Source organism: Amblyraja radiata, chromosome 15, assembly GCF_010909765.2.
Source record: "Amblyraja radiata isolate CabotCenter1 chromosome 15, sAmbRad1.1.pri, whole genome shotgun sequence".
Lineage (NCBI taxonomy): Eukaryota > Metazoa > Chordata > Chondrichthyes > Rajiformes > Rajidae > Amblyraja > Amblyraja radiata.
In genome coordinates, this window is record NC_045970.1 from 32,926,475 (window position 1) to 32,952,692 (window position 26,218).

At 41.4% G+C, this 26,218-nt stretch overlaps 1 protein-coding gene across 1 annotated transcript in view; it reads right to left on the reverse strand.

Annotated features, from left to right (window-relative positions):
- shoc2 (SHOC2 leucine rich repeat scaffold protein) overlaps nt 1-14,436 on the reverse strand; it is a 76,398-nt gene extending 61,962 nt beyond the window's left edge. The window contains exon 1 of the mRNA XM_033033983.1: nt 14,009-14,436. The gene's annotated coding sequence lies outside the window, so the exon portion shown is untranslated. The remainder of the gene's footprint in view (nt 1-14,008) is intronic.
- Between the last annotated feature and the right edge of the window lie 11,782 nt (nt 14,437-26,218).

Genomic DNA, 26,218 nt, shown 5'->3' on the forward strand with positions numbered 1-26,218 from the left:
GTACCTTGAGGCACTTCCTATGATATCATCCACATCACAGCTCCATGGCTTGGGACTGCCTCCAGACAGCTGGATTACCCAACATATGGCACTGAACTGTTAATGACAGATTTGGGAAAAAGGGGCTAAAAATCAAAGTTTATTTAATTTATATTTTTTTAATGGAAACATTATCAGAAATAACATTTTTGTTGCATTGTAAATCCAATAACCATTAATGCTCAAAGCATCCTACTCCACATTCAATCCACTTACACAGATTGCATTATGTGTCAATTTTCGTGAAAGGCATTCAAATCAAATTTGAGTTCCTTTCCTTTTACACAAATGTATTCATGACCAGCTTTTAAAGCAAGCCTGTTGAGTTAATTTCTTGAACCGTAGCAGTCCTTGTTGCAAAAGTACTCCCAAATAGTATCAGACAGACGGGAGTTCCAGAAATTTGCCTTAGCAACAAAAGAACAGCATTTATGTTCACTCTCAGGATAGTCCGAGATTATGCAAGAAATTTGGAGAGGTGACACTCTCATGAAACTGCCTCCCTTGTATTTTAGGCTATGGAAATTGCAACTTTAGAAAATGAAGTTGAAGCAGCTTTGTCAAGTTCTTGCAATGGTACATCTGTGAATATTTCAAGGTGCTGGCTATGAATCCAACAGACCAAGCTGCTGGGCTTTGTATAGTGCCAAGTTCTTTGTTGGAGCTGCAATCTTCTGCACTCGGTCAACTGGAGTTGATGCAAAGGTTTTGAAAAGTTACTTGTTACAGAAGATCCAGTCACTGGTCTACTCTTACTACCTAAATATGATGTTCTTCCATTAAAAGAAAACTATTAAATGCCTTCCTTCTTCCCTTTAATCCCAACCAAATATCTCCAGGGTGTAAATGTACTGGATTAGACAATGTTAATGTCACTTAACCAACTAATAAGTTTCTGTTAAACATTGCAGAATAACTTGCCTTTTATCACCCACCCATTTTCTGCCAAGGTCATGCTGCACAAAGAGAAACTACATTTTCTGAAGAATGTCTTTAAGTATTAAGGACCTGTCCCACTTAGGCAATTTTTTCGGCGACTGGACCCCACCCACGACAAGCTACCACCTAGTTGTCATCAAGCTACGGGAAGCTACCAACAACTGGCAACCCATTAGGGTGTCCACCTACGACCACACAGGCGACAACCTACGACAACCAAAGACAACCTATGTCCACCCGCGACAAGCTACGACCCTATCGGCGACAACTAAAGATAATTCAGTCGCTGGTACCTGTCGCCGGTTGACGCAGGTAGGCGCCAATGGAATTCACTGAAGTCAGCACCCGGCGACAACCAACATCACCTGGCGACAGCCTGCGTCATCCTGGTGACAACCTACGACAGGAGAAGACAAACCTCAAGCCCACAGTTGCCAAAAAGTTTTGAACATTTCAAAATCCAGTGGAAACCAGAAAAATGTTACGACTCTTTAGGCAACTTGAGGAGACTACCCACGACCATACAGGCATCACACCGCGACCATGTGGCGACAGCCTACTAACCTGTAGTCGCCGAAGGAATCGCGTAAGTGGGACAGGCCCTTTAGGCACCATTTCTGACCTCTTGATGAATGAAGGGCTTTTCGATGAAACAACCAAGGTTAGTTGCTTAGGATGTAATAGGAAAGAACTACAGATGTTGGTGTATACCAAAGATAGACAAAGTGCTGGAGTAACTCAGTGGGTCAGACCGTATCGCTGGAGAAAACGGATAGCATTTTCAGTCTGAAGAAGGGTCCCAACCCAAAATGTCACCTATCCTTTTTCTCCAGAGATGCTGCCTGACCCACTGAGTTATTCCAGCACTATGCCTATCGTTAGTTGCTTAGGAAATTGACTGATGCAATACCATGAGGCAAAGGTGATTAGCCTCCAAAGATATGACAGCCAGTTGCATTATATTTCATGGTTGTTCAATAATACTGTTTTGTATATTTTAAAAGAAACATATCTTAGAAGGGTATACATAACGTGGTTGTGAACTGCAGAAAATAAATTATTATTTCAACTTCCAAACAACATACAACTGCATATACTCTGTTTTTATTTTAAATCTCAATTTACTTCAACTAAATGATAAAGTTTGACATAGAACTACACCATAGATATGAACAGATTTTCAAAAAATTGGTCAAAGTGGCTTTAAGAAGCATCTTAATAGGAGAAAAGGAGGGAGAGAGTAAAGAGGTTTAGGGAAGGATTTCAAAAATTATAGGCAAAATTACATATGGAGTAAAAATTTAATTCAGTGTTGACCAAAAAGTCAGAAATTGAGATGCCCCAGCATCTTGCAAGGTTACAAAGGTGCAGGAGTGTAAAGAGTTAAGGTCGACCATCGAGAGATATGAATCAGGGTGAAAATTATATCTTTCTCAACCAGGAACCAAATGTAGGCCACCAAACACAGACATGAAGAGTGAACGGGAAAGTACAAGTTAGGGCATGAGCCACAGAGTTTTGTATAACCTCGAGCATTAGGGTGGGATGTCAGCCAAAAGTGCATTAGAATACAAGTGCATTAAAAAGAAGGTAGCAAAACTGTTGGGTGAGTATTACCACGAGCCAGAGTAAAGCCAAGAGATTTTAGGAAGGCACGTCTTGGTTCTATCAAGGATGTGTGGTCTGCAGCTCTTCTCATGATGGCACACATCTAATAACCAACATCTTAAAAAGTGTTACATTCTTCTCTTTGGATCCTTGCCATGCTTAAATTGATTACCAAGCCTCCTGCAGCACACCAATATACAGGCTACACAAATCAAGTCAAGTCAAGAGAGTTTATTGTCATGTCCCAGATAGAACAATGAAATTCTTGCATCTGTAAGTTATTGGGGCAAATCCTCCAAAATTATGGAAGAACTCGGATAAGGACATGGACATTTTAAAAAGACAGATTTGCTGGCTGCAACGGAAAAACCCCCAATCCACAGAAAGAATCAGTTTCAAGTTTCAAACCTGTCTGGCCTATGGACTTGGGCATCACACAACTATGCGAATGGTGTGGGCAGGAAAGGCTGAGACGGAGATAACGAGATTATCTTGGAAACACAAAGGAAGGTACCAAGCCTCAGCAGACGGTGGTAAACAGGACAGCAGCAAGCACAATCACCATCGTGGATGACCCATCCATCAGGACAATGGGAGCCCATGTAGGCGATGGGATAACGATCAGGCTGAGGGATCATGACATCATCAAACTCCTTATCATCGGAAGCCCATTGTTCATGCCAGATTGAAACTGGGAATCATCAAAAGAACCCTTTTATCCAGAGGACCACCTGGGGGTTTCAAAGGAAGCTCAGGTATAAAAGCAGGAGTCAAGCCAGAACTCGCTCTCTTTCTGCTCTGCTGGACAGCTCGTGGGCCTGCATCGACCTAGCTGTGAGTATCCCGGTGACCTGGTGAAATTCCCGAAATAGGATAGAGGTTGAGAAAATAAAGGGAAAGGGGGGTAAAATTGTGTAAAGTAAGTTTTACGACGTGCCCTATAGTTTTCCGTCCATAGTCTTAGTTTAAAGCATAAGTTTAGCCACGTATTATGTAGTGTTGGTGAGATTCGATTTCTCATTGTTTAATAAAGCCTGTAAATTTTAGACTTGCTTTGAGTCCATCTTGGTTTCTGTTTTCTCTCATCAGCACACTCTGGTCAATTCAACCTTTTTATCATATCCCACCATAATTCCGAGGTCTAGAACCTAGGGGAATCCTTTTTGTTGTATTCTCTCTCTTGGAAACCGCTCGAGTGGAGTGGTGGCCGTTTGACCCTCCGACAAGGGAGAGAATAACTCGGGCAGTTGGGCCCGAAGTGGAGTAAAGGGAAACGCAAAACCCCTACACATCACAGTTAATTAAGTACTTTTACAGCGTTGAAGATGAGAGAGACTATCAATATAAAATCCCCCCTCGGTGTACAGGGAGAAAAACACAGGCTCCAGTTTATTAAAAGCATCCACGCCCAAGCTGTTTCCAAATGCAACATTTAATCTTATATTTAGAGATTTCCACGATCATACATATATACTGATTTCCTGCCATGCTGACAAAAACCCACTGCGAACTAAAATTTCTGGGTCAATTTGTGATAAAATCTTTTTAGACTTTCCTCGGTAAAGCATTTGAGGTCAAATGCCAAATTACCTAGCAAAATGTTACTCTAAATAGTTGTTGGGACTAGGATGGATCAGCATGTCAGCATATAACATTTCATCATTTTATAAAGAAAGGATTTTGCTGCACTGTGTTCATTAAAATTAAGCCTCAAGGTTAGAGAGGTAAAAGGATACTTAAAAAATATTAGCGGGATCAGATATTACAATAAGGGCATCTAGTTATACAAATGGTTTATTTCATTGTAATACACGCACAATGCATGTCTGAAGAAGGGTCTCGACCCGAAACGTCATCCATTCCTTCTTTCCAGAGATGCTGCCTATCCCGCTGAGTTACTCCAGCATTTTTGTCCACCTTCGATTTCAAGCAGCATCTGCAGTTCTTTCATACACATCTGACCCGTGTCATTTCCCCCAATTACAACAGATTTGTGACAAATTAGTCTTCCACATGACCTTAAAGGCTTGGATCCTATTCTACTGGTCACCAGAGTCAGATTGTTACTGTATTTAGAAAACCAAAACAAGAGTTAACAAACAGTTTTATGTAGACAATGCCATTCCCACAAAAATAAGGTGCAGTATTCATGTAGTTACAATTATTTCCAATTACATCCTCGATTTTATGGATTTTTACAAATTTACAGCTACTCTAAATTAAATCTTCACAGCATTGTCAGATTTTTGTAGATTTTCTACCCATTTTTAATTATCCATGAATACATTGCCCAAGTAACTCCACTTGGAATTAGATTACAATCAATTATGATCAAACCGAACAGCAGTGGTAACAGGGGACTGTGGCCTACTTTAATTCAGTAAAAATGCTAAAGGAACTCAGCAGGTCAGGCAGCATCTGTGGAGATGTCTGGAGGACTGGAGTGACAGGCTAACCTGAGATTAGATGAGTCAATGTCCATGCCATTGGGTTGTTCGCTACTCAAGCAGAACATAAGGTGCTGGCAGGTGGTCTCACTCCAACAACGGAGACTGGGGACAGAAAGTTTGGTATGGGATTGGGAAAATATATTAAAATGGCTAACAACTGGGAACTCCAGCAGGCCCAGGCATAGTGGTCTACACTTGGTATCAATGATGTAGAGGAGGCCACAAGATGGACACAAGATTTTCTTGTGGACTTTGTATATGAACCTAATATTGCTGGACTGTTGTACTGGCATGCTCTACATCAAACCCAATAAATTTTAGCGTCGGGCTAAACACTTCCTGGATGAGTTTCTACTCTGCACCTCATTATTTTTACCAGAAACAGATCTGCACTTCATTCCAGTTCAAATAATACAATGCAAAATGGTGCAATTGTATAGCAGAATACAAAACTGTATTTTGCTGAGTGGTTTACACATTTCTAATGGGCAGGAATAATAATAAACATTTCACACACCTACTATTATAGTTCACCAAAATCGTAATGACAACACAGAAAAGCACTTTCAACTTACAAATATGTTTTGGATGTTTAAAGCATTAGCACATTACTGAAAGCTCAATTTGTGTAATACATTACACAGAAACGTGCACTTCAAAAGCTTTAAGTTGAAAGGTTTCGTTAATCAATACTGTTCCAGTACAATACATTTTTCATCAAGCCACAATCAGATAATGACAGAAAGTTACTTTAGAACCATTTTAAATCTTCACCTGGTTATATGCACTAGCAAGCCAAACTATAGTTCAAGGAAAAAGTTTGTATTTTAACCTCTCACCTCAAATCAGTACCTTTATGAAATGTCCAGACGGCCTAAACTATTAGACTTCTACAAAAAAACTGTTCCAAATCAACTCTGAGGCAGCCTGACAATACAACATAAATCTTCCAATTTGTTTCAAATAGCAATCTCAACCGACCAAGAACATTGTGATGGATGGTGTAAGCAGAGAAAAACTTACATTGTTAAGACAGCAAAAAAATGTAGACTTTGCTCTGAAATCAGTTATGTTGAACATAATCTACGTGTGATTGATTGCTGGCACTAAACTGAAAAAGTGTTCCACTCGCCAAGACTGATAACATTCAATGAACAAAAAAAAAACACCCAATGTTTTTAAATGCGATAGACAAAATGTTTGGACGAACATTTCAGGAGCATATTACATTGGTTAGGAAATATTGTAGGTCCCAACTTACTGTAGTCAATTCCTTTTAAATTCTGGTAATAATTATTTGCCAGCACACAAGTGCATGCAACAAATTCACCTGTTCACAATGGCAATGCTTGCATTATATGCAGATTACACGTTTTAGATATTTTTGCTCACAAGCACAAATATACAATGGTTATGAATTCTGGAGTTTGTAGATATACTCTTTAATACTGCAGGAAAATGTAGACATATCTAATAAGATTGATAGCCAATATAGTAGTGGTTGGCCTAAATTCAAAGATATCAGGAAACCACATCTTTAACACTAAAAACAGAACTGTCCAACAACTAGAATGAATTGACACTTTTAATTGAATAGTTTGCATATTCTACACCAAATTGTTTTCCAGGGATATTCCTTAAAATAATCTAATTTCACCAGGTAGACAAAAAAGCTGGAGAAACTCAGCGGGTGAGGCAGCATCTATGGAGCGAAGGAAATAGGCAACGTTTCGGGTCGAGACCCTTCTTCAGACTCACCAGGATCATGCCACATCCTACCACAACTAGGTTCCAAACCCGAGTCAACAAGCTGCTCTTGCAGCAAGGAGAGGGAGACTCCATAGAAATCATGGCAACATTTGACCAAATGAACATAAGAAACCATTGTAAAACTAGTTAATGGTCAAAAAGGAAAACACTTCAGTGGTTAAAGTCATACCTCAAAGGAAGAGGATTGCAGGTACTAGAGGTCAACTCTCACACCTTCAAACCATCAACACAGAAGCTACTCAGGGCAGTGACTTTACTCCTTTATGGAGACCTACAAAATCCTGATCCTCACCTACAAAGCCCTCCACCATCTGGCCCCCCCCATATCTCACTGACCTCCTCTCCCCCTACCAACCCTCACGGTCCCTCAGATCCACATCAGCCGGTCTCCTCTCCATCCACAAGTCCAACCTCCGCAGTTTTGGGGACAGAGCCTTCTCCAGGGCAGCTCCCAGGCTCTGGAACTCCCTCCCCCAACTGATCCGCAATTCCGTGCCCTCACCATCTTCCAGTCCCGCCTCAAGACCCATCTCTTCACCTCTGCCTATCCTTAGCCCCACGTCCTCCTCCCTTTTCATCTGTGCATTAATTGCCTCATATTGTGTTTTGAATTGTATTCTGTCTTTACTTTGTGTACTAGTCATGTCTCTACTATTTATTTCATTACATGTTTTTCCTCTACCTGTTAAATTTTTGTAAGGTGTCCTTGAGACTCTTGAAAGGCGCCCATAAATAAAATTTATTATTATTATTATTATTATTTATGGTCAAAGTGAGATGCTCACTGCTAATGGAACAATGTTAAATTTCATTTGCAACTCCTCAGTAAACGAAGCAGCCTTTACCTGCACACAGCAAGACCTAAACACGTTCAGGCATGATAAACAAGTAAAACTTGTGCCATGAAATTAATCCGGGCAAGTGAGATGTTTGAACTTTGGCAGGCTATGGGGGATATAAGTACAGAGTTTATGGCAGGACTCTGAAGAGCATTGATGTAGAGAAGAATCTTGGGGTCTAAGTTCATTACTTACCAAAAGTAGCAACACCAGTAGATAGAGTGGTAAAGAAGGCATATGATATGCTTGCCTTCATTACTCAGGGCATTGCATACAAGCTGCAGGATGTAATGCTGCAGTTTTATACAATCTATCTTTAATATTACGGACCTCTTTATAACAGATTTTGGTTATAGCGGACAGCGTACTCACAGTAATCAGACACCACAGTCTCTTTAATAACATATTCTCTGGTAACATTATGGAGGGGCATTTAATTGACAAGCAATTACTTTGATCAACACTTGTGCAATGATGCAATTAAACAATGTTTAGCATCTTTATCAGTAACAAAAATATATTTTTAGCTGTTAAAAAGAACTTTGTAATTGAAAACAAGTCATTTCGCAGAGTGACTGCTAGATGATTGGAGCAAATTCCTTACTCGGTTATAGTGGACAATTGACAATAACGGGCATGGTGCGTGCCTGGAACATACTGCCAGGGATAGTGATGGAAGCAGATGTGTTAGTGGCATTTAAGCTATGAGATGAGTACATGAATATGCAAGGAATGGAGAGATATGAATCATGTGCAGTCAGAAGAGATTCCCATTCCTGTGCTGTATTCTTCCATCTTCTAAAAATGCTTGTCAATGACATCCCCAACAAGATGATATCTAACCAGCCACTCTCGACATTCAATGACCCATTCTATCAGCACCCTTGCAGTGACCACTGGCTAGAACCAGACACGCAAGTGTCATGGCTAAATAAGCAGGTCAGAGGCAGTTGTCCTACAACATGAGAATTATCACCTGGACTATCCACCATCTACAAGGCTCAAGTCAGATCCAAGATGGAATATTCTCCCTTTGCTTGGATGAGTGCAGCTCCTAAAAATCTCAGGAAGCTGAATATCATCTAGGACAACGCAACCTGCTTCACTGACACACCATCACATCAATAAATATTTGTTTTCTCCATGTGCAAGAAGCAACTTGGCGGGTCAGGAGAAAAAGGACATTTTAAGTAAAAACTCGTGATTAGACTGATGAAGGGTCTCAACCAATCATTATTACCAAATCATATTTACCCTCAATTATTTTACAAATATGCCCTGTAAATTACAAATTTACAATTACAAATATGCCCTGTCACTGTATGTCATGTTGTCACTTGCAGGCGGAGCACCAAGGTAAATTCCTTGTATGTGAATAATTGGCCAATAAACTTAGTCATTCATTCAATAAAACATTAGTGGCATAGCACATAGAGGTTCAATGTAAACTATTTAGCATACTGCTATAGACATGAAACATTTCTTCTTTAACGCAAACTGACCAATTTCCCAAAAGTCGGCTTTCTAGGTGTCTCTCTCCCCCTCCATCCTAATGTGGGAACTAGTGAAAAAAATCTGTCATTAGCTGCAAATATGAATAACAGCGGTGATATTCTGAATAGGGTGTTCGATGTCCATGCACATCATTTTGGCTACCAAACAAGTATTGAGTTTCAAAGCATCAACCACGAGAAAAAGAGTTTCAGTGTTATTTGAATACTAGACTTCACATACGTTTGGAACCTTTTACACAAGTAAACAACCAATATTTCAGGGGAATGATCAGGCAAGCAGCTATTGGAGAGATACCCAAATGTTTAGTTAATGTGCCAACTTTTAAGCAGTGTCTTAAAGGAAAGGAATGCAAGAGGTGCTTGGTTTAAAGAAAGGAATTCCAAAGTATTACATTATGTTGCCTGATGGAATTACCATCAATAGTCAGAAAAATGCAATGATTCAAGGACATTTCAGGATCAGGTAGGGGACAATACACGAGACAAGTTAAACAGATTCAAAGAGTTTGTTGAACTATCTGCCTACTAAGATCAGCAAGAAAAGATGCAATGGGTGATAAGCTGGTTTGTATGGGATAACAGGAGGCAGAGGCTTAAAAATCACAGAGGATGAGAAATTCATCAACAGAGCATTCAAAGTCAATCAGATCTCAAGGAAACAATGCCAGGTTTGCAATTTTAGCAGCAGGGTGTTGGGTAGAGAATGTGTAGGTGAGTACAAAAATAATAACCAGCGCCAGCATTTAATATGTTGGAAAATAAACTACAGTCTAACCTTGGCTAAATAGAAAACAAACATTCAGATACTGCAAGACCACAGCAAAATGAAAATGAACAGCATACACATACAAGTTCCAAAGGGAAGAGAGGTTTCAGATACCCTGGAATATTGGTGATGCTCATTTACATTTGCCCATGTTAAGCTTGTATCCCTTGACTTCCTTCCAATCCAAGTGCTTGTCCAAATGCCTTTTAAACATTGTCATTGCATCTGCCTTCGCTATCTCATTTCACAGCTTGTTCCAAATATTCACTACCCAGTGAAACTTTTAACCACGGGGCTCCTTTAAATTTCTCCCCTCTCACATCAAATCTGGGCTCTCAGGTTCCATACTTCTCTTGGAAAACAGATTAAGGACTATCTAACCCCCTTAATTTTGTAAACCTCATGATCACCCCTCTGCTTTCTACATTCCAGTGAGAATATTCCCTCCAATCCTACCACTCCTTCTAACTCAAGTGTTTCATTCCAGACAATGGTCTGGTGAATCTCTTCTGCTCTCATTGCTACCATTTCCTTCCGCTCGTGTGGTAAACAAAACTGTACACAATACACTCTAACCAACGTTTTGTACAACTGCAACATGTTCCAATGCTTTTACTCAATGCCTGGGTCTAGGAAAGGATGTATACCAAATGCCTTTCTCATATCCTCATCAACTGATCATCACTTTCAGGGAAAATATGAACATGCACCCAAAACTTTTTCTGCACATCAATGCTTCCAAGGTCCTTGCCATTTACTCTTTATGTCGTAACAGAATTTGACCTCCCAAAGTTCATTATCTCACACTTGTCTGGATATTCCATCTGCCATTACTCCAACCAATCTTTCTGCTAATCAATGTCCTACTGTATCTTTAAACAACTTTCTTTATCTAATTTTCGCATCATTTGCAAACTTAGTCGTCATAGTCCCTCTATCTCCTAGCTCCAACCCCTGTTTTCCACTTTTAACAAATATCCAGTCAGAAAAAACACTCATCCATCATTACCCCCTGCCGCCTATCAATTTTGGATCCAGTTCAACAATGCATCTCAGATCCCTGTGCCTTAACCTTCTCAACCAATGTGCATAAGCAGAGCATTGTCAAAAGCTTAAAGTCCACACGGACAACATCTATCGCTCTACCTTCACCAGTCCCCTTGTTTTTCTCCTCCGAAAACACATGGTTGACCTGCTGCAGTCCCAGCTCCAGTTGTTACTGTTTAGGACTTTGGACAGGGTCAGTTGGGTACAGAAGCTGGATCAAATCTAATTAACCAAACACGAGTTGAGTACAGTGAAAAGAGCAATTTGAGATATTGCTGGCAAAGGAGTGCTGGCAATAACTGAGATACCTTGAGAAAGACCATGGTCAAGTAGTTTTGGCAAGAGTGCAGGGCTTGATGGATAACAGACAGATCTGATGACAGATGGTTAAATCTGCTGTGCATCGGATATGCTCAAAGCTTCACCACATTTAATGAGAGAAGATGGGGATAATTCCTAGGGAATTAACAGGCCTGAAAAGTAAAAATCTCATTGTATGTTTTGAAGGCAAGGCAATGAATGGAAGAGACCAGCAGTTGCAGAAATAATATGGCAAATAGGTGAAAAACAAAGTATGTGACACATTTAAAAAATGCAATCATAATTATTTACACAAATCAAGTTTGAGAGGTCTAACGATAGACACAAATTGCTGGAGTAACTCAGCGAGTCAGGCAGCATCTCTGGAGAAAAAAGGATCAGTGACGTTGTGGGTCGGAGCCCTTCTTCAGACTGAAGGTCTGGCAGACCACCTCAGACAAAAGAGGTCTGCCAGAATCAAGTGATAAAGGATACAAGGAAGTGAAAAGTGTCATCGAGACCATAGAAGCATAAAGACTATGTAACTTGTCAAAATAGAAGAATGTATCTCATTACGAATACAAGAGTTTAAAGAAAGGTAGTTCAGAAATAACTGTAGCAATGAAAGAAAACAAGGCAAATTGAGAGAGATTGAAACCATATTGGGTAAGAAATGAAAAGTATATTAGTATATAGCAGGAAGAAAAATGAGATCAAGCAGGGAAAGGACTGTGAGATGCATGGAGATAGACAGGTCACTTGAATGTGCAAGAGCAATATATACTTGAGAGCTTGTTGGGAGGCATAGTGAAATTGAATACTAATGACATAATTTGGCAACCTGCAGACTAAACTTGTTTCAAAGATGCAAAGTCAATCCAATCATCCGTCTGAAGAAGGGTTTTGGCCCGAAACATTACCTATTTCCTTCGCTCCATAGATGCTGCTGCACCCGCTGAGTTTCTCCAGCATTTTTGTGTACCTCCAATCATCCAGGATAAGGCTATAGATGACAATTATTGTTTGCCCATGGAAAATACTTTATGTAGGGAAATGCATAAGTGGTCGTCATTGTACATCTGCTGCAGTCATGGATGGGTAGAGTGAATGATATTGCATTGGATTATTATTTCCAACCAACTAATTTTCAACCAGTAATACTATGATGACAAAAGTCCAGTGTTATGTACATTGCCCAAAATATTTTGTACAAATCAAATGAAAGGCACACGCAGCTTCACTGAACACGCAATTAAAATGAAATGTTCTCCTCTTCCAGCTTACCATATAAAATTAACTATTTTACAATTATCTTCCAAATATCTGATATAATTAATAAATTATAGCATTCTTATTTTAAATTTCTGTATGTTTAAAAAAAATAAAAGTGCTTGGCAATTTATTAAACATAAAACGAATTCTGGCACTTTACAAACCCTGAACTTTGCAAGTCATTCTGTCCTTGAATTCACTATGATCATGCAAAGGTAGGTAGGACTACCTGGATTCCCACAAGCAGTCCTTTCAGAACTACAACACTGAAAAAAAAACCTCACTATGTCAGACTACATCTCTGCATAAAGGAATAGTTATTGCCTCTTGCAAAGAGATCAGACACAAGAACTGTTACTTTCGATTTTCCAGCATCTGCAGTTCCTGCTTAAACAAGAACTGTTAGCACTGTTTCGCCCTCCATAGATGCAGGCTACCTTACCCAAGTATATCCCGTATTTACTACTATTTCACACATTGAGCACGTGTATTACTTTGCTTTCGCAGATTCTAAAACTATTTTTAAAAGACAACAGCAGTTCACTATTACCATAATGCACAGAATATGGGGGGGGGGAAATGACTATAACATGTAGACATAAAATGCTGGAGCAACTCAGCGGGTCAGGCATATGGGTTGTACATTTGAAAAATATATCTCAAAACACAATTATCTTAGTGTTACACGTTGCATTTTAACCAGCCTTAATACATGCTCCAAATAAGTCCGATTATTTAATAGATTTAGTACCATAATTATTTATATATGTAGTTCTGCCTGCCAGATCTCGACAATAGTATAGAAACAAACATATTTCAACATTTCTGTCCACCCAAGTCTGCATTAGTATTATTAGTCACGTATATTAAATGGTCTAGTGAAAAGTGTAGCGCAATTTACAATGCCTTCCAGACCTTCAGATTTACAAAATAAATCATGTTTTCTCTCTAGTATATCTGATTAAAAAATTGTCCTCATTCGGAAAATCCTAACCCCTCCTCCTCCCAAACCAAAATGCTTCACGTTTAAACAATGCTTACACGCTAACATTTAAGAGCCTTCTTGTTTACAAATACAGTTTCAAAACTATTAAAAATACGTCTTCAAAAATAGTCTCACTTCTTTCGTCGTTCACGGCTAGGGAGTAGGGAGGAGACTTTAGTTCTTGTCTTTCTCCCCCGCCCCCTTTTTTCCTTTTGCTGCTGAATAAACACATCACAAAAAGCCCTGCCAAACGAGTTACCTCAGTGCCTGCAGAATCTGCGCCGACTTGACGCGAAAAGGGAAACCCATCGTATTTTTTTCCCCCAAAATAAATATATATTACAACAATGTGCATTTCCGCTTTTTTTCGGTTCCCACAACAGAGTCGCCCTCACACCAAACAACGCCCATCGCAGCCAGCTGGCCATCCCGCCCCGACCGACCGGCCATCCCGCAGTGGGTGCATTCGCTGCCTTTACCTGCACCAAGCGAGTGGCGAGCTTCTCTCTCTCTCCCCCACTCACCGGCTGCTCCCTCGTCCCTCTTGCTCTTCTTCCCCGAGGTCCAGGCCTCGTTGACAGCCCGGGCAGCCGTAGGACAACAACGGCCCCCTATCAGCCTCCCCGCCGCCGCCGCCGCCCAGCTCCCTCTCGCTCCGGTCTATTCCGGCCCGGTCTGGTCCGCTCCGCTCCGCTCTACCCAACGCCAAAGTCTCGGCTTCGACGGCCGCCCGTAAACAGGAGACTGTGTATTGATGATATATTTGTATTGTAACAACGAGGCCCTGGCGGAGGCAGTGCCCGTGTGAGTGAGTGAAAGTGAGACAGAGACCCAACCAGCCAGCGCCCGGCCCTGTGCCGCCTCTCGCACTGCGCTGCGCTGAGGGGCGACGCGGCGACACTCAGACGCTGCACCTCCCCAGCCCTCCGCACCGCCGCCATGGCGTCACCGATACCCATTAGCTCATCGCGCACCGAGCGCGCCCCCGCCCGCCACAGCGTCGGGGTCGCGCTTTGGGAGATTTCTCATGTCTGCCCTTCTGTTGTTGAAAACCTCCCCCTCCATACAGAAAACCTCAGCTATGGAGGTTCGCTTGGGCAGCTTACATCCCGGGTCTCGACTCGAAACGCCACCCATTCCTTCTATCCAGAGATGCTGCCTGTCCTGCTGAGTTACTCCAGCATTTTGTGTCTATCTTAAACCCCAAGCAATAAGAATATTGACTTCTCTAACTTCAAGTAACCCTTGCCTTCCCTCACTCTCCACCTTCCCCTATGCCAGTTCTCCGACCAGTCTGATTGTCCCCCCTGATCACATTTTATCTCCGTTTGCTTTGTTGTCAACTTTTCCTAGCTAACAATGATCTATTCTACAATTTTCTTGACCTCCATCCCTTTTGATGTCTCGTTTTCACGCCTTACCCTTATCTCTGTGTCTCCCTCTACCCTCAATCTGAAGGGTCAAGACCCAAAACTTCACCCATTCCTTCTATCCATAGATGCTGCCTGTCCCGCTGAGTTACTCCAGCATTTTGTGTCTATGGGTAACCTTGGTTCTGTAATGTAGATGCCATGGATTGAATAGTTTCGTATCAGTTTTGAAAATTGGATCCACTCCCATAACAATTTTGTTAAAGGTGAGGTGGAGCATAGCCTGAAGAAAGAACAAGAAAAGTGTTGGGGCATGACACAACTTTATATGACATCAGTTTTCACTGATAATAGATCCATTGGTTAATATAACGGATTACAAGACCACACTTTAAAATGTATGTATGCAAAAGGAATACTGAATATTTATTTAGGAGAAGCTTGCTTTTCAGTAAGTATTTCTGAATCCAATGCTTCCTTTATCAGTTCTGATATTATGCGCTTGCAATTATTGAAAGATGTATTGTATGCAGTGGTACTGAACCTTATTGACCCAAACGGCATCTCAGTTTTGTTTTTTTAATTTAGTTTTAGAGACATAGTGTGGAAACAGGCCCTTCGTCACACCAAGTCCACGCCAACCATCGATCACCCCATACACTGGTTCTATCCTACACATGAGGGGGAATTTACAGAAGCCAATTAACCTACTGACCTGCACATCTTTGGAGTGTGGGAGGAAACCAGAGCACCTGGAGAAAACCAACGTGGTCACAGGGCAAACGCGCAAACTCTCTACAGACAGCATATGTAGTCAGGATTGAATCCTGGTCTGTGGTGCTATAAGGCAGCAAATCTACTGCTGAGCCACTGTGCCACCCTGTGTAATTTCCTCTCAGATATGCCAACCTAGCAAAAGGTGATCAACAGCTTTAAAGGAAAGGGTTGGCAAAGATCCAGATAAGCAAAAAACTCAAGGACTTCCCTGACTGTAAACCTGTGCTGTATCTGGGGACAGTTACAAAAATGCTCTATTTTAACATTAAGAATGATGTATTCTAACTAACTTTAAGCATTTTTGTTCCTCACAATTTCATATTGTGATTAAAAATCAGCAAAGTAGCATTTGGATTTTCAGTCGATCATTCTTCCAAAAGTATCTCCAAGGTGAAAAACTCACCCAAAACTGTTCCCATGGACATTAATCTGACATGCACTGTGGTGAAGCAGTTGATGGTGCTGCTTCATAGCCCCGGGGTCCTGGATCCAGTGCTGACCTTGGCTGCTCTCTTGGCGGTTTACATATTCTCCCCTTGAGCATGTGGGTTTCTGATGAGTGCCCAGGTATTCTCTCACATCCCAAGAATAAGTGGATAGGGGAATGGGATTGCACCGCTGGAGGTCAGCATGCACTCAATGTGCCAAAAGGCAATTAAAAAAACAAATAAAGAAATAAGCTTTATTCAGAATAATAAATATATACAAAACAAGAACTGGTCAAAAATCTTCTGACCTTCCCAGACACTATACTTACATTCATCATCGTCGTATCATAGTGTTCACAGAAATATAATTATATCCATCACCTTTGGCACTCATGTGGCCCCCTGAGGTGATATCCCTTCCCTCGTTTGAGGGGCAACTCCACTACACCTGTCCCCCAAAGTCCAACAGTGGAAGAACCCTAAACTGTGGACCACCCCCACAGAGCCTTGGCGTTGGCTGCACCAGGCTTCAGTGAGTCCCTCAGCATGTATTCCCGCAGACTGGAGCAGGCCAGTCAGCAACATTTTGACAGTGTTGTACTGAGTAAGCAGCACAGAGGGTGATGAGTCTGGAATAAGCTTTAGACTTTGCTTTACTTTAGAGATACATAAATTGCACGCCAACCAGCGTTACACCAACATTATCCTACACACTAGGGACAATTTACAGTTTTACCAAAACCAATTAACCTACAAACCAGTGCGTCTTTGGATTATGGGGGTGGAAGAAATTAATTTAGAGGGAAATTAATGGAAAATGAAAAGCAGAAACTTTGCAGATTTGCTTCGAGATTTTATTGCATAATATCATGGAGAGATGGCTGCAGTAAAACTGCTCACCAGTTCTCACTGAGCATGTCTTCCCAGTAATGGGAGAGGGGCTGTTCTAGAGATTATAAAAATATCTGTAAGGGGCCTGACACCCTTCCTTTCCATGTTCACAAGAGCTGTTATCACATTTTCCCATGACTTATTTTGCCATTCTAGATTAACCAATTTAAATGCTTGAGCCTGTCGGGGCAGCAAACAATTTACTAAAGTTTGACCAGCTAGAGGCCAATTTTCAGCTAGGGACACTCTGGCATGTTCCTCCCACTCACTCTTAAATCGGGCTATAAAATCAGAGATCGTCTCGTCTTTGTGTTGCAAGCATCGCACCACCTTCCCAATGTCACTATGTTTTCTCGCTCCCCTCATTATAGCCTCCTTTCCTCTGTGGGCTAACCAGTGAGTGAGGGACTCATTTCCCTGAGCCTGTTGATCATCATATTGCTGCCACTTGCTTTGGTATTATAGGCACAAGTCCCTTGGTTCCCTCTTTCTGCTTAATACCTTTCTCCTGCTCTGGGGGCTGGTGTCTTTTCTCCATCCCTGCCATTTCCTTATTATCTCCATCAATTTTAAAGTTATACACAGCACTCCAACCATCACTAATAACACTACCATTGCAAATATTAATTGTGCTCCCATCTCGCCAAATCATTTATTTTTTAGTGTTAAGTATGACAGAGCTAGCTTATACCTTCCCCCATCCGGCCAATCTCCATTTAAGTGATCAGCTAGATTACCATAAAGATTTACAGGACATTGGTCATCATCTCCGTTCTTTTTTATTACCACATCTGCTGCCGATCCCAGTGGAACAATGGGATCTCCTACCTAAAAGTATTTTAGTCTTTTTTATCACCTTAGCAATATTCTTTCTTATCTGCATCTTTCCCTCCTGGACCACCTATTTATTTTCCTCAGGCCTCCCTCCATCAATAGGATCAGATTTTTCCGATCGACTACTGTTGTCTCCCATATTCTTCTCTCAAGTCTGTAAAAAAGTTAGGTTTACACAGACAATATCTTGTAATATTCTATTCACAGTTTGCGCGCACCGGTTTTACTCCATTCGCAAATCTTGAAGTCACCTATCAATTTTGATAGCGTTGTCTAGCACCTGCTTCAATTTATCCTACATCCAACGTAAGTTAATTATCTTCTCCACTATTTGCCTCACCCCACAGGCCTCGTTGCTAAGCGTGAGTCACTAGCCAATTAAGCTAGGTGGCCTGGGGGTTCTCCCTTCTTTCTGGGAAACCCCCCTGTCCCTCTTTCTGTAGGGACTATTTTATCATTCCCTTTTATTTCCCCTAGTATTCGTTCAAATCCCGTTACAATTGCAATCCTGCCGACTACGGCAAATTCTGTGGAATAAATTAATTTAGAGGGAAATTAATGGAAAATGAAAAGCGGAGACGTTGCAGATTTGCTTTGAGATTTTATTGCATGATATTATGGAGAGATGGCTGCAGTGAAACTGCTCACCAGTTCTCTGACTTCACAGCAGAATTAGCCGACCGTTATACTGTGCAGTAAACAACTTTTGGTTTTCGTTAGATACAGGTATACGAAAATATATAATCTACTACATGGGTACCAATTATTTCACAAGTCATAACATACTTTTCACTTAAGTTAATCTTATTCAACAACAGATGGTTAATACAAGTCAAACACAATACAAGGGCATTTTGACATTATTCTATCTCAACTTTCAGGTGGCCCACGCCACCACCCCCTCTCCGAGCCAATCATAAGCCTCCCATCTACTGTGGTAGGGGGCATGGGTGATTTATTGTAACTCCTCACAGAAAGTTAAAACAAGCTTTGTTATCTCCCCTACTATATCATGTTTACATTTACCATCCACACTTCAACACATTCTCAGACAAGAGGTAATACGCCTAATCTTAAGGGCCTGTCCCACTTGGGCGTCATTTACATGATATCATTTACGCGTCACGACGCACGACGCGCGCATGGTGTGCATTATGTGCGGATGGCGTGTGGTGACGCGCGGTCGTGCGCGGTGCCCCAGGATTTTGGGATTCACAAAATCTTTGCGCGCCACCTGCGCAAATGACTCCCAAGTGGGACAGGCCCTTTATTTTGCCGATTCCCACAAACTTCTTCTGCACCTGGTCAGGCGAGAGCTTCCAATTGTCACATCCAAAACACCCTTTCGTTACCTTGTTCAATTCCAATCAAAATTAAATAAGGAAGGATATTAATTTTTCTTCCACAGAGGAAACCAGAGCACCTGGAAAAACCCACACAGATCACGGGAGGAACATACAAACTCCATACCAACTGACAGCATCTGAGATCAGGATTGAATCTGGATCTCTGGCGCTGTAAGGCAGCAACTCCACCGCTGTGCCACTGTATCACTGCTGATGGAGAAAGTGGTGACAGCAGACACCATTACAATATTTAAAAGGCGTTGGATGGGTACATGTGTGGAGAGATATGGAACTAACACAGACAAATGGGATTAGCCAAGATATGCATCATGGTCAGACTGGGCAAGGTAGACAGAAAAGGTCTAATCCACTGTTGTATGATTCTATAATAAAACCTCTCACCATTTCACAGGCATATTATCCTCTCCCACCAACCCCATCCCTCCCACACAAACTTTTCAAACTCGAGTGCTTTTCCCTCCTTACCTTCCAACCTACTCTCCTTCCAATATCCATCCCTTTTCTTGCTACCAGCCATTGTTCCCACCATCCCCTTAATTTATCCTGGCACTTGTTTCCTGTAGCTGTCGTTCTTCAAACCAGAACACTTCCTACCCTCCACATCTACCATCTCAGGTTACAGAAGGCAAGCATCTTCTCCCACCACCCTCTCCCCCAAGTCAATCATCAGAATTGGTTTAATTTGGTTTAAAGATACAGCGCAGAAACAGGCCCTTCGGCCCACCAAGCCAGCGCCGACCAATGATCCCTGTACATGAGCACTATCCTACACACTATGGACAATTTACAATTCTTACTGAAGCCAATTAACCTACAAACCTGTAGGTCTTGGGAGTTTCGGAGGAAACTGGAGATCCAGGAAAAAAAACCCACACAGTCAAGGGCAGAATTCCCTGCCACAGAGGGCAGTGGAGGCCAAGTCACTGAATGAATTTAAGAGAGAGTTAGATAGAGCTCTAGGGGCTAGTGGAGTCAAGCGATATGGGAAGACGGCAGGCACGGGTTATTGATAGGGGACGATCAGCCATGATCACAATGAATGGCGGTGCTGGCTCGAAGGGCCGAATGGCCTCCTATTTTCTATGTTTCTAGAACGTACAAACTCCATACAGATATGCAGCCGTAGCAGCTCGTGTGTTTCTAAATTCTAAACCCCCATTGTTTTCTGAAGCCATCAACTGTAGTTGCACTTTATGACAAATTAACAATGAAGTTTTCCCTCCCCGGGGACAAGCCAGGCAGAGGACAGGTGCTGCTCAGGTGATGTTAATGGGTTAGGCTGCAGACAGAGAGCAAATAATGGCTTATTCCTATTTGCATCTGGCTAACACCCACCACTATCCATTCAGATCTAAACTACACCTAGAAGGAAAACTATCAGACTGTCTGTGTTCACATGTAAATAAAGTGGTGCTGACGATTGCCAGTGTGGTGCTTTACATGGGACTCGAAATGAAAAGAAACTCAGAAAGGAAAAAGCAAACAAAAATCAGAGAAAGAGGCATTTCTGAGTCCAAGCAACTTTTGTCCCAGGTGATGGCTCAGAAATAAAACCAATTTTAAAAAGGCATTTATCTAACCCTCACAACTCTTCAAGACAGACACAAAGTACTGGAGTAACTCAATTGGTCTAGCATCTCTACCCGACCCGCTGAGTTACTCCAGCACTTTTTGTCTATCATTGGTATAAACCAGCATTTGCAGTTCCTTTCTTCACAATTCTTCAATCCTTTTGTCTCACATCTTCTGTCTTTTCATCTCTGGTCTTTTCTGCCTATCGAATAAACCTCCTCACTTGTATCAGCCTACTACCTGCCATGCTTTGTCCTACCCCTCCACTCTTCCAGCTTTTCGTCCCCCTTACAATCAGTCTGAAGAAGGAGTCCCAACCCAAAATGACACTTATTCATGCCTGCAACTGTCCATTAATTGTCACCTACTATATTGTATTCCCAAAATATCTTAAAACAAATTTTCTTTTTTGTAACACCCATTTCACTCAATATTGCTATTTTCAAAAATAATGTAAAAGAAGAGCAACCACAACATCAGGAGTAAGGATGGAGTGCATGTTGAAAGAAGCCTGTCCTATATTTTTGAAGTGTATTGTTGGTACCACTTTTTGCAATCTTGCTTTTGCTCCATTGCCCTATGCTGGGAATCATTGCCAAGGAGTTAAGAATTTGAAGAAATATTTGTATTTATGCTTTTTTAATGTACCATCCCTCTTGCTCCTATTTTGAGGTGACATCAAGTGACAGGAACATGATTGATATGTGTAGAAAGAAACAGCAGATGCTGGTTTAAACCAAAGATAGACACAAAAAGCTGGAGTAACTCAGCGGGTCAGCCAACATCTCTGGAGAAAAATAACGTGCGTTTTGGGTCGAGACCTTGTTCAAAAGGGCCAGAACAAGGATCTCGACATGAAAGGCCACCTATTCCTTTTCTCCAGAGATGCTGTCTGACCCGCTGAGTTACTCCAGCTTTTTGTGTCTATCTTAGAGACATGATTGATATACCACCTAGAGGATAAGGACAACATTCATACCTAAAGCTCAACTCAGCTATCAATGGCATTTTAGATTTAATAATGATACAAGCGACGAGAATTATGCTGCTTGAAATTCAGATGCTAAAATTATTCATTTATTGTGTTAGTTGTTTGCATAGTATTAACTGCTAGCAGCGAATTATGCCAAAATCTCTATGTAGTTTCATAAAAACAGAAATCTCGAGAAGAGAGTTAATGTTTCATATTAATTCTAGAAGAGTAAACACTTAATAATGAACAGTTTTCAGAAAGGCATGGGAGGGGAGGGGGGGTCGGTTAGACAGAAAAATAAAGCTTTACAATTGAGTGATTTACAAAGAATGATTAAATGTCATAATGGAGGTAAATAATAATGGATGATTAATAGGGAAAGTAATTAAACATTATATTGATCCATTAAAGCTGTAAATGCAAACACAAGAAATACCAATTTCTGCTGTTGCAAAAGTGCAGACAATCCATTTGGTACTTTAAAACTCCATTTTGTATGATTGAATGTAATCAAATGGTATGATTGAATGTAAATGGGCCTTATTAAAAGTTCATAAAATAGCTACATTTACAGACTGAAAAGAGGTCAGGAGCTCCCCCTGCTGGCAATAATACTTTGCAGCGTTACGCTCTGTGTACTGGTAAAGTTAAGTTTCATTTCAATGCCTAAATTATGCAAGCCAGACTTTCTGCCAGAATTTTTTAAATGTGCCAAAAATGGGTAAAATGGACAAAGCTAAGCAGCATTTAGCCGATTATCTAAATTTTATTTTAGAAGCAACCGGTAGAGTTGCTGCCTTAACACTTGGTACCCGGGTTCGACCCTGACCATGGGTGTTTGACTATGCGGAGTTTGCACGTTCTCCCTGTGACCGCATGGGTTTCCTCCCACATCCCAAAGGCGTGCAGGTTTGTAGGTTGACACAAAGTGCTGGAGTAACTCAGTGTGATGTAGACGGTACTTAGGATATGAAAAAATCAACGATATCAAGGAAATATGGGGCACACAATAGGCCATTGTTGGGTGTGGGATAGGTGATGTTTCAGGTCGGTTCCCTTCTTCAGACAATTTCTATGCAGCATCGGTTGAAACATTGTAGGAAACTGAAAATACCAAGAGCTCGATGAGGTCAGTGTGGCGGTGGACAGTCAGTGTTGAAATCGAGAAGCCAGCTTAACTATACTGCTGAGTTCCCTCAGGTTGCAAGATCTTGGAAGTAATCTGTCTATAAATAGATAAGTCTCTTATTCTATAGAGCGAAGGAGGAGAATTACATGGTGGTTATTATAACTGCTGGAGTTAAACAGTGATGCATTCAGCAAAGCTAAGCCCAATTTGCAAGAGCTGCAGTGTGGAGTAATATTATAGAGCTGCACAGAACAGAAATAGGCCCTTTGAACCACCTTGTCCATGCCGACCAAATTGGCACATTCATATTTGCTTGCCTTTAGCTCACAGCCTCCAAACCTTTCTTAATATCTCCAAATGTGTTTTAAAAGTCATAATTGTATTGAGTTCTATAGCTTCCTCTGTCAGCTCATTCCAATTACGGACTGTCCTCTGAGGTCCCTTTTAAATATCTGCCCTCTTACCTGAAGCATGTGCTCTCTAGTTTTAGAACCCTCTGCACGCAGAAAAATCCTGTGAGCCTTCACTTTATCCATGCCCCACATTATATTGTATACCTCAGGTAAGGCCACCCTTCAGCCTCCAAAGAAGAAAAGGCCCAGCCTATCCAACATCTCCCTTTAACAAGCCTGCAAGCCCAGGCAATATGCTGGTGAATGTTTTATCAATGTTTTATTGTCATATGTCCAGAAATGGAACAATGTAAAGATTTCTACTTGCAGCAGCACAACAGATATGTAAACAAAGTACTCTGTAAACACTATAAACAAAAAAAACTTTTCTCTTATATGATATATATCCAGATGCACACACATGCACATGTGTATATACACACCCACACACACAAACACACGCACACATAACTTATAACGACGTCCTTCCTCCAGCTGGACAACCAGAACTGCAGAATTGATCTCATTGCTTCTCCAGTTATCAAAGATATCAAAGGGTTAATGCCACACAATTCTGGTTGTAACAAGAATTTCTGTTGAAGGAGCAGCCAAGTTGGCAACAAGATTGATAAAATAAACAGTGATTATGGGAACCTATGTGGTTGAACAGGTCCTTCTATTCATGGGCTGGACTGGCTCTGGCTTGTAATTTTAAAATAACTGCCTTTAAAAACACACTCACATAGTTTCACAAGATTCCAAAGCACGATGCTCCTGTGGGATCATGCCAGACGTGCCCGAAGGCTCAATTTCAGCATAGACAGGGAGAGGCTATGGGAGAGAGTGTGGGAAGCAGAGAGTGTGGTGAAATGGTGAAGAGGGGAGTGATTCTGGGAGGGAGGATGGGAGTGATGGAAGGAGTGGGAGAGTGCATCCAATTTTAAAGTGCAGATTCTTGGCATGTAAATTGTCCAACAATTTGGGATGAGCATAGAGTGATACAGTGTGGAAACAGGCTTTTCGGCCCAACTTGCCCACACCGGCCAACATGTCCCAGCTACATTAGCCCCACCTGCCTGTGCTTGGTCCATATCCATCAAACCTGTCCTATCCATGTACCTGTCTGTTTCTTCAACGTTGGGATAGTCCCTGCCTCAACTACCTCATCTGGCAGTTTGTTCCATACACCCACCACCCTTTGTGTGAAAAAGTTACCCCTCGATTCCTATTTAATATTTTCCCCTTCACCTTGAACCTATGCCCTCTGGTCCTCGATTCCCCTACTCTGGGCAAGAGACTCTGTGCATCTACCTGATCTATTCCTCTCATGATTTTGTACACAAAAGCAGAAAAGATATCCTGTGGGTTGCAAAAGACTATCACCATTAGGATCACAAGGGATAGACACAAAGTGCTGGAGTAACTCAGCGGGTCAGGCAGGATCTCTGGAGCACCTGAGGTAAACCCACATAATCACTGGGAGAACTTACAGGTCGTACACAAACATCAACCATGGTCAGGATCAAACCCAAGTCACTGGAGCTGTGAGGCTACACAACTGTTATGTCACTGAGTCAGGCAAATTTCCTTTATTTATTCATTCATCTAAACTGTTTTTTCCCCTCTTTTATTTATTTCAGTTTATAACCTTACTCTAATGTCACTGTAGTGTCTTTCTGTTAAAGCTCTTTCTTTCACAGTATTTAAATCTCATCTGTGGATGACCAAGATCCCAAAAAACATTAATTGCCGTTAAATTCCAGACTCTTCTTTATTCCAAAGAAAACAAGCCACAGCCAAGATAATATTTCCTTGCAACAATTATTCTTAAACCCTCTGCATCCTCTCCAATGCTATCACATTTAAAAAAAATAGGATAATGACTAGAATCATTCACGGTCGCTCAGTTATGATCTAAAACAATAAAAGTGGGAACACTACATCTGTGTTCTTAACTACCTTGTCTGTCTACAATGCACTGCAATCAGCACTTAGTTTAAGTGGGATAATTAATACAGGCCATAAACTAGGTATGTTACAATACTTACCTTCAGCGGCGCTGCAATTCTGCCACTGGCCGTGTGCGCGATTTTGGCGCGTTTGAGGGGGGAGGGCGGGGTTAAAACGCGTTTTTTTCCGACCTGGTTCTGAATTATATTTGTTGGAGTGCAAGATGTTGCTAAAGAATCGTTCCGACGACAGTTCTGTGTGTGTTTTTTTTTTTTAATCGCCCGACAAGTTAATCGCTGGAGTGATTTTAAAATCAGTTTCTGAAGCCGTCAATGCCAATAACGGGGACAGATTTTATGTAGGGGACAGGTAAAAGAAAGTAGTTTATTTTTATGTATAAAAGTGTTTCTTAAGATTTATTTAATTCACATTTTAAGTTGCGAAACGGTGATTTAGTCCCCGAACGAACCGGCAGTGTATTTGCTGCCGATATGGGGACTAAATCAACGCAACCTCAACGTTCCAAATGGTCCCGTACCAGAAAATCCCACTCGCAAGCTGATTGAAATGGCCATTAATTTACAGGTATTAAACATTAAATTCCTTCCATTTGGCCTATAAACCCATGACAATGGGATTTAAAAATTATGTTATATTCTGAATTATTGTGTGAATGTTATTTGGACACTTAGGCTATCATAAAACTACAAAGAAAGAAGGGGCAGACAGACTGTTGGCGAGGCAGCCATTGTTGGCGCCACCCGGTGGTTTATTTATTTATTTAAGTATAATTTATCAACTGAATTAAAGGTGCCTAATATGGTTCAAGAATTCCTTTAGTTGAGACTCCAGGACCACCCTGGATGGGTCACGGTGGGTCCCCGGACATAAAGTGAAACAAGGTGCAGGCTCCGGATGACGTAATGCCTCGCCGACACGTATTCTGTGACGCTACCCGCGGCGTTACGTATGGCGGAACGCGATGAGGTCATGGTTGACGCAGCGG